This window comes from Talpa europaea (genome assembly GCF_964194135.1).
Source record: "Talpa europaea genome assembly, chromosome: 8".
Classification (NCBI taxonomy): domain Eukaryota; kingdom Metazoa; phylum Chordata; class Mammalia; order Eulipotyphla; family Talpidae; genus Talpa; species Talpa europaea.
Window position 1 is genome coordinate 86,031,516 of NC_140075.1, and position 18,993 is coordinate 86,050,508.

An 18,993-nucleotide genomic window follows, 5' to 3' on the forward strand; every position below is an offset into this window, starting at 1 on the left:
GTTGGAACCTAAATTTCTTTATTTTTATTTTTATTTTATTTTATTTTTAAGATTTATTTATTTATTATTTATACAAGCACTGGGTACAGTCAGAAGCGCAGGAAGGTGAGAGAATTTACCAGAGCCAGCGCGGGGAGCAGAGCAGGCAGAAGGACCGAAGTACACTGCTGAGGGGAGCAGCGGGCGGCAGGAGAGGTCTGCGCACCATGTGGGACCCTCCTCTGGTGGCCGGGGAGCAGCCAGGGATAGAATCAGAGCTGCAGAGGCTGCGGGCAGCTTCGCAACCCAGCGCTCAACCGCTGCGCCACTATTGAAAGGGTCCATGTGCCCCCTGAGGGCTTCCCCTGATGCACAGCTGAATTTAATGTTTTATTCAGTCTTCCTCAGAGCAGAGGACCTAGCCAGCTTGTGAATGCCAGAAAGCCCACATTAAATTTCTGCTTTCAATCATTTTTTTGAGATTTATTGTTCTTGGATATTTACCATTAGACTGAATTGATGGGGTCAATAAAACATGAAATTGTATAACAAGAGAGATCAGTTTATTTTGTAGTATATTTATAATAACAGAGTTCAGTGGGTATCACTCTGCTCTATGAAAGCCAGTGAATCAATAATGTTCTTATGACCTGGGTAATAATAAACCTTGGCATTAAATGGGTGGTTACCAATGCATGAGCAGCAGGGAGGGGGGGAGGAGGCACAGTCACCAAGTATGAAAAGGACTCATACCATTCAGGTTGATACCTGTAAAGAATCATTAGTTCCTTTCTCTGTTCCAGCACATTCTCTTGTGCATAAGAAATTATTCAAAGATGGCAACAAATTTCCCATATGACCTTTACAGCTGCTGGTTTGGAATGACTCTGGCTGCTTGCTGAAAAAAAAAAAAAAATGATCTCAGAGATAAATTGTCAGGACATTAGCTCCTCTTCCCAGCACCTTTAGGAACATTCTGTACTTGATGTATGTGAGTGTGTTCGACTGAAATACAACGTGACTATGCAATAAAAGCAAATATACTCTGTTTGACAACCAGAGCTCAAGGTCACTCTTGCTGGTCATAACGACCAGGCCCTCAAACTCTGTGAGGTTTCCTTTCACAAAAGCACCTCTGATGAATTCTCTCTGAGAACAACCAGCTGTTTCCCATGACAGGCAGGGGTTGAAGAAGCAGGACAAATGCATTTGAAGACCTCCCACCAAACGAAACTGACAGCTCTTCTTGCTTCTCTGGTTTGGAGGAATTTGGGGGTTCTCCTGTGTAACTTGTCCACCTCGCATCCATCCAGGGATGGTTTCCATTTGGTTCCAGGGAAGCAAGGCATTGTGGGAAGAACCAACCGGGTGCTAAATTATCACAGAAATGCACTCTTTTGTTGTATGAGATTTCAGGTTATTGCAGATGTTGGGGGTAACAGAGGGAGGCATGGCCCAGGTGCACGATGACCAGGAGCTACCGAATTCCAAATTGTTTTATGAAGCCAGAATATTCTCATGAACTCTGACAAGCTTAAAATATGAATCACATATTGTATTCTCTGCAATTGAAAGATTGTGATGACTTCTTAGCTCACACTGGAAAAGAGTCTGACACTAATTTTTCTTTCGTTAAAAAGACATCCTTCTAGGGAAAGGAGTAGGAAAAAAAGAAAGAAGAAATTTTGCCTGGATTCTTTTCATGAGAGCTAAAAGGTTTAACAGCCTTCATGGCTCTCTATTACAGGAAAATGTTCACGTTGAGAAAATAAACAGTGATTTCTTTTATTGTTATTTGCAGAGGAGAATATTGCCACCAGGAAACATGTCTGCTGATGTGCTTTGGCCAAGTTTTCCTTAGAGACAGTGATTAATATAAGGAATGGGTGGAAAATTAGTATACACAAATAGCTATTCAGAAATGGGGTGAAATGCTAATGTAGTGACCTTTAAGTCTTCATTTTTCTTTATTTCTCTGAATGCTAATTAATGGACATGTTCAGCACCAGGAGGAATTTACGTCCAAGTTCATCTCTCTGCTAAGTGGTATTTTGAGAATTTCTGGAGCTGAGCATCAGAGCCAAGCAGACCAGAGCTTCCAGAGGCTCCCATCCCTACTGCTGCATTGTGGCTTCTCCCCAGAGAGCAAGACATGCATGCCCCTTTCCAGCAGCTCATTAGCATGGCTGAACAGCCTCTGCAGTTAGCAAGGTAATTAGTTTCAGGGGTAAGTGGAGGTTGGGGAGGTTGGAGGCACAGCATGTTTATTGAATGCTGGTCCCTGGACGGTAGCACCACTGCCTGCTTGTTAAAGGGACCTGAATTATTGCCTGCCCAGAGCTCCAGGACCCTAGGAAGAAGCACTGTGGTAATTGGAGACTTCTTGAAGCAAAGGGCAAAGGTAAATTTGTAATTCAGGCAATAACCTTTAGAGTGATGCCAAGGGATGCTTTCTAGAAAACATTGCCTTCGTGCAGGGCAGGCAATGACCAAAAGTGTGTGCTGAGTCTGGGGTGGGAATTCCTATCATCTGGGAGAAAAAATAGCCCAGGTTGAATAAAAATCAGTTGAAATTGACATGCAGGAGAAAGTTTGGAATTAACTTTTCTCAGAAGAACTTTCTGCAGGCATGGGCTCTCCACAGTTGGAACTGTGAGGATTCAAGCTGAAGTTAGAAGGTGGACTATGCCTCGGTCTTTGGTTTCCTCATATTTAAAATGGGTATAAACTACACCTCTTACAAGGTTATTATGAAGACTAAATAGATTAATATTTAAAAACATGCAATAAGCTCCACATAAGACATTATCATTATGATTATTTATCTAAAAGACTGTGCTAAAGGGTTTGAGTAGAAAATCAGACTAAATGACGTCAAGATTCCCCAAACTCTTGGTTTTTATTCCTCAGTGGTAGAAGTATTTTGCACCATACAAATCCCTTGGTAAGCTTTTATTTAGGACACACTGATCCACTTGTTCTTTTGAGTCTCAGTAGATATCTTTTGAACAGTGCTGAACTTTCTGTTTGATTTTTCTTGACCCAGTTACAGCAATGTGTACTATTTTTTATTTATTTATACCCTACTTTCTTCCTGGAAGATTTTAGGTAAGACATTTAAAGATGCTTTGTGTTTTGGAACATGTACTGAATTGAACTCTCTAGATTTGCCTCTTATTGAAGCATAGCTTTTTTTAAAAAAAAGATTTATTTATTTATGCATGCAAGAGCTGGGGTGCAGGGAGTGAGTGGTTTCGCCAGAGACAGAGTGGGGAACAGAACAGGCAGACTGACTGAAATACACTGCTGAAGGGAGCAGCAGGCGAGACAGGAGAGAGAGGTCTGCTGCAACATGTGGGTAGCTCCCTGGCCAGCCGGGGGTTGAACTCATGCTGCAGAGGCTGAGGATAGCTTCACAGTGCTGTGCTTCACCTCTTGCACCACCAGAGAGGCCCTGAAGCATAGCTTTTTAAAAAAGGGTTTGAAACCATTAACTACATTGGTGGATTGTGGGATCTGAATCAAGTATTTCTAAAAGCATTGCATACAGGTGCCCTGGTGGATAATGGCACAGGAGGAGATGGAAGTGGGAAGAGAAAAAGGACAATGATACGATTGTAGAAGGAGACAAAGATCAAAGGTCACATCCACTGCAATAAACAAGATTCCCCAAAGCACCATTTCACTGATTTGTGTCCAAGCACAGACCTACTGATCAGCTTTTAATTATTCTCCATTGGAGCCCCCAGATGCAACCACATGGGTGGCATTTAAGAGACGACAGAGCTCATGGTGGAAAGGGGGCCAGCGAGAAGGCCTGCTGTGTGCCAGGTGCTTGACAAATGTCATCAGTATTCACTAGAAAGAAAGTTGTTGAGATTCCTAAAGATACATTAATGCAACAAGTAAGTGCTAGCATTGAAATCTTATTCTGGGAATGCCTAACTTGAAAATGTATGTTTTTTCTTATACCCTCTTTCTCTCTGATGAAGACTACCTATAAGCAACCAGCATCAGTAATACTGAAACCTGAGAAATAGAGGATTCTTCCATGTCTATAATTTATGAAGTAGTGTATCACTTACTCTTGAAGTTCTTTCTCAACTTTCACACAAATCTGGGTCATATAAGGAAATCTGACCCCATCAATTTCCATTTGGGGATCCAGAAAACTGTTGTTAAGGCTGATTTACGTAGGAGAAGAAATTAAAAGACTATAACTTGATATCAAAAATGGGTAAGGATCTCCTTTGCTCCATGAATCAGTCAAACCCTACATCTTTTTTTTTTTTAAAAGGTCTTACTTTTATTTATTTTTTTTTTAAAGATTTATTTTATTTATTTATACAAGCACTGGGTACAGTCAGAAGCGCAGGAGGGTGAGAGAATTCACCAGAGCCAGAGCAGGGAGCAGAGCAGGCAGAAGGACCGAAGTACACTGCTGAGGGGAGCAGCGGGCGGCAGGAGAAGTCTGCACGCCATGTGGGATCCTCCTCCAGTGGCTGGGGAGCAGCCGGGGATCGAACCGGCGCTGCAGAGGCTGCGGGCAGCTTCGCAACCCAGCGCTCAACCGCTGCGCCACCGGGGAGGCCCTCTTTTTTTTTTTTTTTTTTTTTTTTTAATAATAAATTTTATTGTTGTATTCCCCATACAATTGCAGCCCCCCCATTCTGACCCCAATCCCTCCCCTCCCACCCCCGCCCCCCTAAAAGTGTCTCTGGTTCATAGTTTTTTGTTGATTTTGATTTTCACTTTCTTATAGTTATTCATTTTCCTGGTCCCTTATTTAAGTTTTCTAGATTCCTGCTATGAGTGAGACCATCCGGTATTTTTCTTTTTCTTTTTGGCTTATTTCGCTGAGCATGATCCCTTCCAGCGCCATCCATGTTGCTGCAAATTGCATGTGTTTATCTTTTTTGAATGCTGAGTAATATTCCATGGTATATATGTACCACATCTTCTTGATCCAGTCATCTATTTTTGGGCATTTGGGTTGTTTCCAAAGCTTAGCTATTGTAAACAGTGCTGCTATAAACATAGGGGTGCAGGTGTTCTTTGGAATTGATGTATCTGTGTCCTTTGGGTAAATACCTAGGAGTGGAATTGCTGGATCATATGGAAGCTCTATGTTTAGTAGGTCCAGAAATCTCCACACAGCTTTCCACAGTGGTTGGACCAGTTTGCACTCCCACCAACAGTGTAGAAGAGTTCCTTTTTCTCCACACCCTCGCCAGCATTTGTTGTTGCTAGTTTTTTTAATATGTGCCATTCTCACTGGTGTAAGATGGTATCTCATGGTAGTTTTGATTTGTATTTCCCTGATGGCAAGTGATGTTGAACATTTTTTCATATGTCTGTTGGCCATTTGCATTTCCTCTTCAGAGAAGTTTCTTTTTAGCTCTTCTGCCCATTTTTTGACTGGATTATTTTCTTTGTTGTTGTTGAGTCTCATCAGCTCTTTGCAGATTTTTGTGATCAGTCCTTTATCATTAGTGTTGGGTGCAAAAATGTTCTCCCAGTTGGTGGGGTTTCTCTTTGTTTTTGTTATTGTCTCTTTTGCTGTGCAGAAGCTCTTTAATTTGATGTAGTCCCAGCTGTTTATCTTTGCCTTCACTATCACTGCTTTGGGTGATGTGTTTGTAAAGATGTCTTTGATGTGCAAATCACGTAGTGTTTCGCCTATATTTCCTTCTATATATTTTATGGTTTCAGGTCTTATGTCTAGTTCTTTAATCCATTTTGAGTTGATTTTTGTGTATGGTGTGAGGTAGTGGTCAAGCTTCATTCTTTTGCATGTAGCGACCCAGTTTTCCCAGCACCATTTATTGAACAAACTTTCTTTGCTCCAATGCATAGTCTTTGCTCCTTTGTCAAAGATTAGTTGACCATAAATCGTGGGTTTATTTCTGGATTTTCTATTCGATTCCATTGGTCTGTATGTCTGTTCTTGTTCCAATACCATGCAGTTTTGATGATTATGGCTTTGTAGTATAGTTTGAAGTCTGGGAGTGTAATGCCTCCATTCCCTTCTTTTTTTTTCAGGAGAGCTTTGGCTATTCGGGGTTTTTTGTGATTCCATATGAATTTCATCAATAATTGTTCTATTTCTTTGAAGAATGACATTGAAATTTTGATTGGAATAGCATTGAATCTGTATATTGCTTTTGGAAGGATGGCCATTTTAATAATGTTTATTCTTCCAATCCACGAGCAGGGGATGTCTCTCCATTTCTTTGTGTCTTCTTCTATTTCTTTTAACAGTGTTTTATAGTTTTCTTTGTATAGGTCCTTTACCTCTTTTGTTAGATTTATTCCCAAATATTTGATTTTTTTTGTTTCAATAACAAAAGGGATGGTTTTTTTTATTTCTTCTTCTTCAGATTTATTGTTTGTGTATAGGAAGGCTACTGACTTTTGCGTGTTGATTTTGTATCCTGCCACTTTACTGAACTGATTGATGAGTTGAATTAGCTTTTCTGTGGAGTTTTTGGGGTTCTCTATGTATAATATCATATCGTCTGCAAATAGTGATAGTTTGACTTCTTCTTTTCCTATTTGGATTCCTTGGATGTCTTTCTCTTGTCTTATTGCTCTGGCTAGGACTTCCAGTATTATATTGAAAAGCAGTGGTGAGAGTGGACATCCTTGTCTTGTTCCAGATCTTAATGGAATTGCTTTCAGCTTTTCACCATTGAGAATGATACTGGCTGTTGGCTTGTCATAGATGGCCTTTATGATGTTGAGGTATGTTCCTTGTATCCCAAGAATTTCAAGGGCTTTTATCATGAATGGGTGTTGCACTTTGTCGAAAGCTTTCTCAGCATCTATTGATATTATCATATGCAAACCCTACATCTTTATATAAGGATTTTATCTGACTTGTAGTACTACTGTAACACTGTAAGGAAAACAATATTTTCTTTAAAAAGTCAAGGATCCTATCACTCTTTGAAATCAAATTGCCAGCTGATAATACTTTAAAAATTTTCAATGTACCACTAATCTGTAGTATGAAGTATAACTCTGAATTTTCTAATCCACAACTAAGGAATGTGAAATCTCAGTTGTCAGCACATTATCATAAGTACTCCATGATATTAGAATAATTCTCCAGTGTGGAGACATTTTTCCTAAATTATGCCTGATTTTAGAAGGAGATTTCATAGGACAGTTACTCATAGGACAGTTCTTTGAGTCCCCTTAACAATGGGGATAGAGATTCTTTGGGTCCCCTTAACAGTGGGATAGAGAAGGGTATATAAAATTAATACAAATCTCCTTGCATTACTCACAAGGTTATTGAGATGGTATCTGAAAGTGCTGGTATAATTGATAAACTCAAGTCTGCCTTTCAAAAGAATTCCATTTTACTAGTATTTAAGACCCAACCATCTTGGTAAGTCAATCCACTTTTCTGTTGATTGTTTCCTCCATGCAATCCATTCACCCACCTCCAGGAGTCATCAGGTGATGCCACCTGCATTAACAGCACCAAACACTAGTCCAGAAAATGACTTCCATGTGGGGACTGGGTTAGGGGTCTCTACTGAAAAGGGAATCACACAGTCAATGACCATGTCTCTACCAGCTGCTACTGAGATGATAGATTGGGTTCCTTACAGATGACACTTTGTTTTTTTTTTTTTTTTTTTTTTAGATGACACTTTGTTTTGTATTTTGCCCTGGTCCTTTCCTGATGCCTGAACTTTGTTCCAAAACAGATTCCTTCTCAATCTTATAAAAGGCATTTGTGAATAACCTACAACTAACATCATGCTTATTAGTGAAAAATTGAATGCTCTCCCTTCAGATCATTGTAAAATAATTTGAAAGAAGTCAAGAAAGAGAGAGCAGGAGAACATAACAGAGGGGGTAAGCAGAATAAAAATAATAAGAATGGTAAAATTGGGCCTCCCCGGTGGCGCAGTGGTTGAGCGCTGGGTTGCGAAGCTGCTCACAGCCTCTGCAGCGCCAGTTCGATCCCGGGCTGCTTCCCTGCCACCAGAGGAGGGTCCCACATGGCGTGCAGACCTTTCCTGCTGCCCGGTGCTCCTCTCAGCAGTGTACTTCGGTCCCTCTGCCTGCTCTGCTCCCCGCTCTGTCTCTGGTGAATTCTCTCACTCTCCCACGCTTCTGACTGTACCCAGTGCTTGTATAAATAAATAAATAAATCTTAAAAAAAAAAGAATGGTAAAATTAAATCAAAACACATGAATAACTGTTAAATATTAATGAACTAAGCACTGCTGTTCAAAGGCAGAAATTATCAATATGAATTTAAAAAGCAAGACCCAACACTATGCTGTCTATCAGGGATGTACTTTGAAAATAAAAACAGAATAGGTTGAGAGTATATGGCTGAAAGCAGTTACATCATGCAAATAGGAAATATGAAAAGGCTGAAGTGGCTATATTAATATTAGAAAAAATACAAAGGTACATATTCAAATGATAAAGGTGTCAGTTCATCAGGAAAAGATAATTATAAATGTATATATGCCAAATGACAAGTTTCAAATACATGAAGCAAAACCAGAATTAACTGGATAAACATTAGCATTATAACATTATATACACATTTTTGACTCCATAATTACAATTCAATCTAGAAAGCATCTATTAATGCTTTAGGTGATATAAGATAATACAAGAGGGTCTATATCTTCAATAAGCTTCCAGTCCTACTGGGGCATGAAATTTATGTTTATCATACAATGGAAAAGAAACAAATTTTAGAAATTAGAAAAAAGACTTTGTCTTCTGTTCCCTTAGTAGGGATCCATGGGACTAAAAGCCACTTCTGTGATGGTGATGGCAAACCACAAGGCAAGGCAGAACACAGATCTGGTGCTTGGAACCTTGACTCATACCAAAGGAGAACATAGTGGATATTGTGAGTTCATTTCTGAGCTACCTATTTTCACTTTCGATGGAATTCCAAATTTTTTATGTCAGTTGGCATTGACACCACCTCCCCAATTCAGAATGAGATTTGATTAGTCAGTGAGGATAACTCATTGCCGCTGCCCCATGGGTTTGGTGACTATGCTTCACAGTAACAGGAAGAAATGCTTTCATTTCCTGCTACCCATACTCAGGGAATTGTGTTCTGATTGCTGCTAGTAGTTACTTTGCCTTAGGATAAAAACTAGAAAACAGATTTAAAGTACTTTAAACCAATCTTGATATTTAACACATGCATTTGTTGTTTTTGCTGTTGTTGTTGTTGATGGTGGTGGTTTTGGTGGTGTGTGTGTGTTTTAATATTCTTGGAAGGCAGAGCAGAGAGACAAATAAAAAAAGAAAAATCACTGAATTTTGGTGGCATGGTTGAGTTTCTGGACTAAACCAATTGTGAAGTCATTTCAATCTCTGAACCGGTTTGAGAGTTAAATTTTTTGATTTTTTTTATCTTGAGACCTCCTAAATGGTACTTGGTGTCAGCGTGATTTAACTCTATGTGAAGAGGGACACTTTCAAAGGGATGATCCTCCTCAGCATCTAAATAGTGATTGAATTTATGCCTCATATAATTGTATACACAAAATGAAATTATAGACTGTACAGGACAGGTGACTCTCTCCAGCTTCCACCATACTTTATCTTCTGTTAATTGGTATTGCAACAGGCGCCTAACCAAATTCTCTGGCTCCAGGCCTCTCCTATCCCTTCTAATCCACCCTTTACACAGAGGCCAGGATTATCTTTAAAATGTAAGTCTGGCCATTTTACGCATGAACCGGCACACATGCACACATCCATGTAGTAGTTACTTAAAATAGCTCCTGATTACCTGCTAGATTTCATTCAGACTTCATGGTCCTGGGTACCGATCTCACCTTCCTTTCTAGTTTCAGTCATCAGGACGTTGTCACAATCTTGATGGTCATTTCTCTTGAATAAATGTTCCCAAATGTCTTCAAGCTTTTGGATGTGCTAGTCCCTTGCCTGCAACATCTTTCTCCTTTCTGTGTTGGTGAACGCTTCTGTATCTTTGAAGACCCTCAACTCAAATATCACCTGGCTAAGGATTATTTCTTGAAACCTCTGCAAAACTACTAGGGTACATATGACTTAAGATAGTGATTTGACACTACAAATGTTGGAGATGATGAAACAGCTCACAGAAGGTTGTCTTGTCCACCTCCGAGGCAGAGAGAAAATGGGAAAGAAAGACAAATCAGAACCTGAATGTCAGGACCTAGAAGGATGAATTAGAACCTGAATTTGTCTTTCACCTCCTTGAGGGCTCCAACTTTGATGCTGTCAGGAGAGCTGCTGCCTTTTGCCCTGACAGTTGATAAAGTACCTGATCCAGCATCCAGAGAAGCAGAGGGAGGTTGCAGAAGGAACTGAAGTTGCTGTGAGCTGGCTGCTGTCTGCCTCACCTCAGATACTCAACCACATATGGGGGATGTCACAGAACTCCTTGTCCTACTCCAACCATCTGAGTTTTATAATAAGAATGCAAGTATTTCACTTCTCTGTGTTCTAGTTTCTATAGAAGAGCTTTTGTGGTGCATGGTAACCTCATCTGTAGAGAGAAAGGAATGCTGAGAAACAGATCAAGCAGAGTGAGCTGATACAGTACACATCCACTATACTCCCTGGCTCCTGTTTATGGGTATGGCTCTTTACAAGTATGTTTCCACCATCATGGTACAAATTCTTTTGACCAAGGAACATATCTCATCTATATTTGTATCTGAAGTACAGAGCATGTATGAGGCACTTCACATTCAATAAAGTAACTAATAAAAAAATTTCTTAAAAATAGCAATTTAACACTAAGTAAAGTGTTGGTTTCATTAATATTATTTCTAATGCATATTTCTCAATGGTTGAAAAACTAGAGTTTGGCATTTATATAACCACCTAAATAATATTCTAGAAGAGAGATTTGTCAACATACGTGCTGATTTTGAATTCTGGGGGAAATAAATCTCTATCACTGGTGAATTTTGGTGGGCCACTGCCTCTTAGGATGACAACGCAAACATTCCTTTTGTAATTCATTGCAAACCTTTCCAACGAGGTGGCAAAGGTTAATTATTTTAAGCATTTGGAATTTGGCAATGAGTAGAGTGGAACAAACACATGACTAGACATATGCTATAGAATATTCTGTAAAGCTCTTTCTGTCTATAGTGGTTTACACAGAAAGCCGAACATATGGCAGACTTTGTTTGGCTTTTTCTCTGGAATCATCTGTCAGGACACGAGCTGTTGCCCAATTACCCACTTATATTATACTCCACATTTTCCATTTTTGGTCTGATTTCTCAAAGCCTTCACACACTCATTTTTTAAAAACTTATTTTTAAAAAATTAATTTTATCTGACCTACAAAAGAGCAATGGGTGTTTCTGGGAGATCTTTTTGAAATTGAAGTAACATTGGCTTAGAACATGATACAGCTTTCAGTTGAACAGTCTTTTAAGTCAGCACCTGGAAAATACTATATTATGTTCACCACCAGGGTCTAGTTTCTACCCATCAACAGACAGTTGGCTCCTTTTACCTGATTTTCCTGCCCCCTCCACCTTTCCCTCTGGGAACCACTATTTTGTTCTTATAGTCTAAATTTTGCTTTTGTTTGTTCTTTAGTTTTGTTTATCAGAAGAGTGAAGTCATAGTGTTTGTCTTTCTCCATTTGACTTACTACACAGAGCATAATATCTTCCAGGTCCATTCATGTTGTAGCAAATGGCAGGATTTTATCTTTTTTTGTAGCAATCTATAAAGTGAATTATTAAATCTCATTGAAATTTGATGTCTGTTAATTAAGACATAAGGAGAATTGACTAAGGCATTGCCATTATTCTACTAAAATGTCTTAATTATTTTGAAAAACTTCTATTGGGCATATAATCTAATGGATAATTGGTATTTTAATTTTTTTGAGAAAAAATGCATCCTTTTCAGTGTAGAATGAGTGTTGCTTGGGAAATGGTTGTGGTTTTTGTTGCTGTTTCATATTAATCAACTTGGATCTGTAGCTTTTAATTGTGTTTGTTTGTGTGTGTATAATACTACACAGTACACAGTTTTTTGGTTTCTATTTAGCTCCTTCCAATTTTTGTGGACATCCAGTTCTTTCTCCACCAAAGGTAATAACAGATGTATTAGTGACCCCCAACAATGCTTACCTTACTATTTTTTTAAAGATTTATTTATTTATGAATACAAGAGCTGGGGTACAGGCCAGAGATGCAGGGAGTGAGAGGATTCACAGAGACAGAGTGGGGAACAGAACAGGCAGACTGACTGAAATACACTGCTGAGGGGAGCGGCGGGCAAGACGAGAGAGGTCTGCCACGCCATGTGGGTTGCTCCCTGGCCGGCCGGGGATTGAACTCATGCTGCAGAGGCAGAGGATTGCTACATAGTGTGCTGCTTAACCCCTTGCGCCACCAGGGAGGCCCTGCTTACCTTACTTAAGAAGTCCCCACTCAGATAAGTTAGTTACCCACTGGCCTAGATAGACAACAGTTTTGTGGAAAAACCAGGGACCAGAGAGTTAGAGACTTGCCACAGTCGTGGGTCAGTTTATTTTCATTTGATAATAGGATATGATCATAGGATATTTTGATGTGATTGTATTTATTTTGACATGATAATCATTATGCTGATGCTGCTCCATGTAGTAATTATTTTAAAACCAACATGGGCAATATCACCACTTGCTGATAAGATAGAGTTCAGCATCCACATGCATCTCCAGGGAAAGTGGGGAAGGGATGGATGAATGGCCCAGTAATAAACACTCTGTCATGCCTTGCTGCCTAAATATTTTATAACTTTTAAGCTCTATTAAAGGAAGTGATGTCAAGAGTATTTAGTGGAGATAGCTTCTAGCAATGACATTTTATTAAGAAAGATGACATCAATCACCCAACTGATGATAGAGTGAGAGAAAATATTACCCTCTGTAGGTGGCATATTATCTTGCCCCTGGAATGGTTGACTCTTGTTAGAAATGGTTGGGCAAGAGCAGGCAGGAGAGCTGACAAGCATGACTCAAGTGAAATGCTGTGTCTGGGTTTCCTTACCAAACATTGATGTGGGAAATGATCTGTGACTAGCAGTCATTTTAGTAAAGTCTAATTTTTACTATGTCTGAAGAGGATCCACTACTCAAGGAAGTGAGAGATGCATCCTATATCCTTTCCTCCACTGTATGATGTGCTGGTTGAGGGGGAAAATAGGTCGTCACACTTATTCTGTCTCCTTTTCAGGGCCCATGTCTTGCATCTGTCATGTGTGAAATGACTTTTAAGGGTATACTTTTCAGGGGCCCGAAAAAATGTTTTAATTGCTTTTAAAATCAGAAGAAAAAAATGAACTTTTGGGTCAAAGAAACTGCTTTAATTAGTAATATTAATATATTCATGTTTATACCAATGTCGTTTTTAAATATAATTTTCAACAATTTGCTTAGGGAAGAGTGGCCCCACAAAGATAGAGGTACTTGGGGTCCCCACAAAAGTCATATTGCAGTGCAGTGGGCTCTCCCTACATACTTATTAATGGAAAAACATTTGGATACTTCAGAGCATCTCTCTTGAGGACTCAGTTATGCTCACCTAACCCTGCAAGAAGTGCCGGATGGTGACCCAAGAGACCTGAGGTTGAGACTTTTGACACAGTGGAAAGTTACTTTTGCTTCTGGACCCCATTTACTCACCCCTAACAAGAAGGATTTGGGTTCAGTTTTTAGTATCTTTCTAGTGCAGAAACTCTATCATGCAAATCTAGAACAGAGGAGCTAAATTTTTTTTAGATTTATTTTATTAAGCATAGAAAAACTGGAGTACAGGCCAGAGGTGTGTGGGAGTGAGAGGATTCACCAGAGACAGAGTGGGGAGCGGAACTGGCAGATTGACTGAAACACACTGCTGAGGGGAGCAGCAGGCAAGTCAGGAGAGTTCTGCTGTGCCATGTGGGTAGCTCCCCTGCCGGGAATCAAACTTTGCTGCAGAGGCTGTGGACAGCTTCATAGGTTGCGTCTTAACCCCTTGTGCCACCAGGGAGGCCCACTAAAAATTTTTTATGAAAAATTTTAGAAAATTTTTCAAAATTTAACAAAATTATTTGTTATTTCCTGAGTTTACAATAAGTGCTCAAACAAAACAATACAAAACAAAATAAAACAAAACCCATTTGCTGAATAAAGGATTTTGATGGTACTTGTTCCTGTATAACTTCTGCTCTCTAATCTCTGACCACAGGATAGATGTTTGTCTTCTGGGAAGAGATGTAGAAGATTTATTTATTTATTTATTTATTTATTTATTTATACAAGAGCTGGGGCACAGGCCAGAGATGCGGGGGATGAGAAGATTCACTAGCAACAGAGTGGGGAACAGAACAGGCAGAAGTACACTGAAGTACACTGCTGAGGGAAGCAGCGGGTGAGACAGGAGAGGTCTGCCTCGCCATGTGGGTTTCTTCCTGGCCGCCAGGGATCAAACTCATGCTTCAGAGGCTGCGGATTGCTTCATAGTGCAGTGCTTAACTCCTTGCGCCACCAGGGAGGCCCTTGTGATTCTTTCTTGTAGAGAAAACTTAAGCTCCTGTATCCTGACCAGGCTTAAAGATGTCTGTAAACGGACTGTCATTAGGTTGAAAATTAAGTTGGCAAGAGAATTGGCTCTCCGAGAGCCCCATGGGTTCAGGCTGCCCCTCCCCAAAGAGGTCCTCAATTGTTCAGTTCATTTGTCTTTTGCTGTCATAGTGCTTGAATGCCTGAGCCCCGGTGAGCCTTCCATGACTGGGAGTCCTCACCTGGGCAGGGCTGAACATCATCTGATACCCCGGCTTCTTTTTTCAAAATTCTGAAGGGAAGACAGACATAGTGAGCAAGAGGAGACCCCCTGATTCCCAAAAGCTCCTAAACCAGAGACCATAAGGATGATTGCCAATAGAAGTTCAGGCACCCTCCCATCCAGATCCCTGAACGTTAAGAACCCTAGAAACAGTGTGAGCTTTGAAATTATTATCTTTATTTAAAGATCATTGATGAGTTTATGGTAAGTGAAATGGACATTAACTTTGCTCTCTAAGACCATAAAAATGTCAAAGGAAAACATAAGCTGGGAATGAAAGCTGATGAACACTATTCCATTAAAATGTCGTTCTAAGGTTGCCTTAGAAGAAAGTAACAGCATTACAACTCTGGGCTTTCTTCAGAAAATATACTAAAGAGTCAGGACAGGAGTGGATACTACCCCAAAGCATGCTGAGAGCCCTAATGGATCATGGTCTGAGAGAGAAGTGAACCAGAAGTGGCAACCTAGGGCTAACAACAGATTGCAGGGGTTTTTTCTTCAAGTAGGGTTGCCTCATTGCCTCGGCGATTTTAAAGTTATACTCAGTCTGTGGAAGCTATCACTGATGTGAGAGGAATTCTGGGTCATGTATAACTGATGTAATTCACCAGAGTAGAGGTCATATTCTCTCCATTTTATATAGTGAAGGTGGAGTGCTAAGGCTCAGGCCTCAGAGCACACGACTCCACTCCACTCATTTCTAATAGAGCCTATGATCTTACCTTCTGGTTTGGTACTAAATCTGTTTTAACAAGAGCACATACAGATAGAGGTGTTCCACTGGGAGAGATACGCCTACTTCCAAATTCTGTCTCTTGATTGATTACCCAGAGAAGATTCAGAAAATGCTAGCACTAACTTTCTTCTCAGGCTCAAGGATCTTTTACATGGGAAATGAATTAGCTTGTCTTTTCAGAGAAAATTCATAAATGCTGTGCCTGCTTTTCTTTCATCAGCATAATTTATTTTGAACTTAAAAAAACACCTTTTAATACAGTGTAACATAAACAAGTGATTTTATGCCACCAGGAGTTACGAGATAGGTTTGTAATTATGTGATTAACCCCGAAGAATATAAAGCAAAATTGGATATAAACTGAGCCTTTTTATGCTCAAATGCAGACGTTTTCAAAAATTATTCATCTCTGAGCCTTTGCATCCTTACAGTTTACATCTCTACAGTTCTATTTTCAAGATTTTGCTCTTACTTTTAAGTCTGGGATAGATGGAGTGGTATTCTGACTTCAGTGATTGTAGTCAGTCAATATTTTTCCTGTTTTCTTCTTCATTATCTCCCATGCTTATATGAGGCTTTAGACAATGGGAAGCTTTTAACCAGTGATTTTTGTCAAACTCTGATCAAAGTAAAAGCTCTTGTTTATTATTTGTGATTATTATTATACAGATTTGCAGGGAGGACAATGTAATGGGAAACAAGTCATGCAGTATAGTGGAAAATGAAAACAGAGCATGGAATGAAATATTATCACCTTAATAACAGTAACAGGCATACTGGAAATTTATGTTATAAATGAGGATACCAAATGGATAGAATATCTGAAAAAAATGGGAAATATATAAATATTGTCTTCCTAGAGCTGTTGTCTGGTTCTCCATTCCTTCTTGATCTTTAATGAATGTCAATAGTGGGACTGAGAAGGAGCCAGAATTTATTGATCAAGGATGAGATACTGGACTCACTTTACTTACTTCATCTCATCTATTTTTGTGATTACTTTTAGATGTAGGTTTGTTTTTTTTTTAAGATTTATTTATTTATTTATACAAGCACTGGGTACAGTCAGAAGCACGGGAGGGTGAGAGGATTCACCAGAGCCAGAGTAGGGAGCAGATCAGGCAGACTGACAAAGCACACTGCTGAGGGGAGCAGCAGGCGGCAGGAGAGGTCTGCGCACCCTGTGGGACCCTCGCCCATGGCCGGGGATCGAACCAGCACTGCAGAGGCTGCGTAGATGTAGGTATTTTTGCTACCATTTTCCAGATAAAGAAAATAAGGTTCAGAGATACTAAGGAACTTATTTAAAGTCACACAATTTGGAAGTGAAAGAACTATTTAGGTAGGTTAGTTTTATTCAGAAACCTATGTTTTTTTTCCCTATCATGCTTTGCTGGCTTCAGGAAATAAATGGTCTGGCAATATATATCTAGATATCTATATATATTCATTCAGTAATGAATACATTAACTCCCTAAGTAATTATATTAACACTATTACATTTTATTATCATATATTTTACATTATATAATATACCAACCATATAAATAATAGTTATTTTATTGTTCACATTTATGTAAATGATTATTAGTAAGTGCTAATTTGGGGGTCAAGTGTAAATCAGGCTGGGGTCTGATTGCTGATGAAATGTCTGTAGCTACAGGAGCAATATGATGCAGAGATACCAAACTACAAGGCAAGACATGCACTGTGGGGGAGATCTGTTATTAAACCTCTTCCTGGGAAGATTCAAGAAGACTTCTGGGAGAAGGCGACTTTGGAGAAGGGTTTTATAATATAGGTTATATATTATATGGAAATGAGGGAGAGGGCATTCCAGGGCCAGGTAAAGTTTTGAGAAATAGAAAAGAGCCTTCAGAATCTGGCCCTGCTTCCTTGTATGACCTCATCTTGGGCCATATACTGGTTCCACATTCATCTCCAGTCACTTCAAATGTCCCCCAGTTCCCTGTTCTGCCCCTCCCTTTTGACTGTCCTCTTCCCCTTACCAGCTCCAAAGTTGAGCTCCCAACTCCCACCGCTCCATGACAATCCAGAGGTGAGTTCCAGAACAGCAAGGGGCATGTCTAATTGCTCACCCAAAAATACATTTTAAATGGATACATTGACTTTTAACTACTGGGACACGGAGTTTAAAATGTTTTCTAAAGATCAGAGAGCTGGTTATTAGTAGAATCGAGAAGCTGAAAAATACCACCTGTCTGTATCCAAATCTAATGCTTTCCTCATAGAGTCAATATGTCTCTCATAGATGACTGAGTGTGAGGTGTGAAGCACTCAGTAATTCATTTTGACTGGATTATAACATGCATATTAGAGGGAACTGGTAGACATAATGGGAAAAGGACATTTTAATCATATTGCATATAACCTTGTGCCCCAAGTTAAAGAATTAGGTGTTTATTCTACAGCTAATGGGGACTCATAGATAAGCACAGAAGTGACAGGAAAAGAGTAATTAGGTCTCCCTATGTTTTCCAAGAGTGAAAGTGAGGGCTGAGGCATACAAGAATTTGGAACCAGTTGCCATGACCTTCACCTATATAATAATACCACCCGCCGCATATGACTTTTGTGATGATTAAAATCACCCAGGTAGAAATGCTGTGCAGCCATGTCATACCTCTTTATATATGTTATCATTTCTTCTCTTAAGATTTGTTAAAGGGACTGTTTTAGCTATTCTCTGAAGATTGTGAATGGACCCGCTGAGGAGTCAATCTCTAAAGATAACGCTGAGATTGTAGATGAAGCTTTCAAGCTACTAGGAGGTCGCAGGCCTGTTCTAGGGGCCAAGAGAAGTCACTGACTGGGCAGCTGGGAAGTACTGCTGTTGAGGGGCAATCCCCACCAGGAACTGCTGCCTAAAAATACTATTGGTAAACCCTTTAAGGAAGAGCAACTGGAAATCAATTTTGGGAGCAGCCCGGAGTATCATGCAGAGGGCCTGGATTGCTGGAAGGCCAGCCTGGTTTACCCCACAGGGAGGAGGTTGTGCTAATTATCTGCTCATTACCAAGTGGGCAACTGGAAATGGTTTGATATAAACAATAATATTAATAATTAACAATTGATAGCAGCTATCACTATTGTTATTATTATTTCATCGGGAGGAAAAAGACAAAATTCAAACCCCCAAAATGCTACTTAGGAAAGTGTGCACTCCTTTGGCTTAGGGAGTTGAGTTGAACTTGAGACTTAGGTCATCTGAGGAAGGTCTGCAGAAAGAAGTGTGTTTATGTACTTTCTTTTTGGTGAAAGGAATGTACCCACTTTTTTATGTACCCACTTTTTGGTGAAAGGAATGGTGAAATGTTCAGGGTGAAAGTTGTTCCAGAAACCCTGGTAGACTGGGTCAAGCTCTGGACTTGAAAGAAATACTTGCAGGATTTCTACAACCTTTACTCCTATCCTTCTGGCATTAAG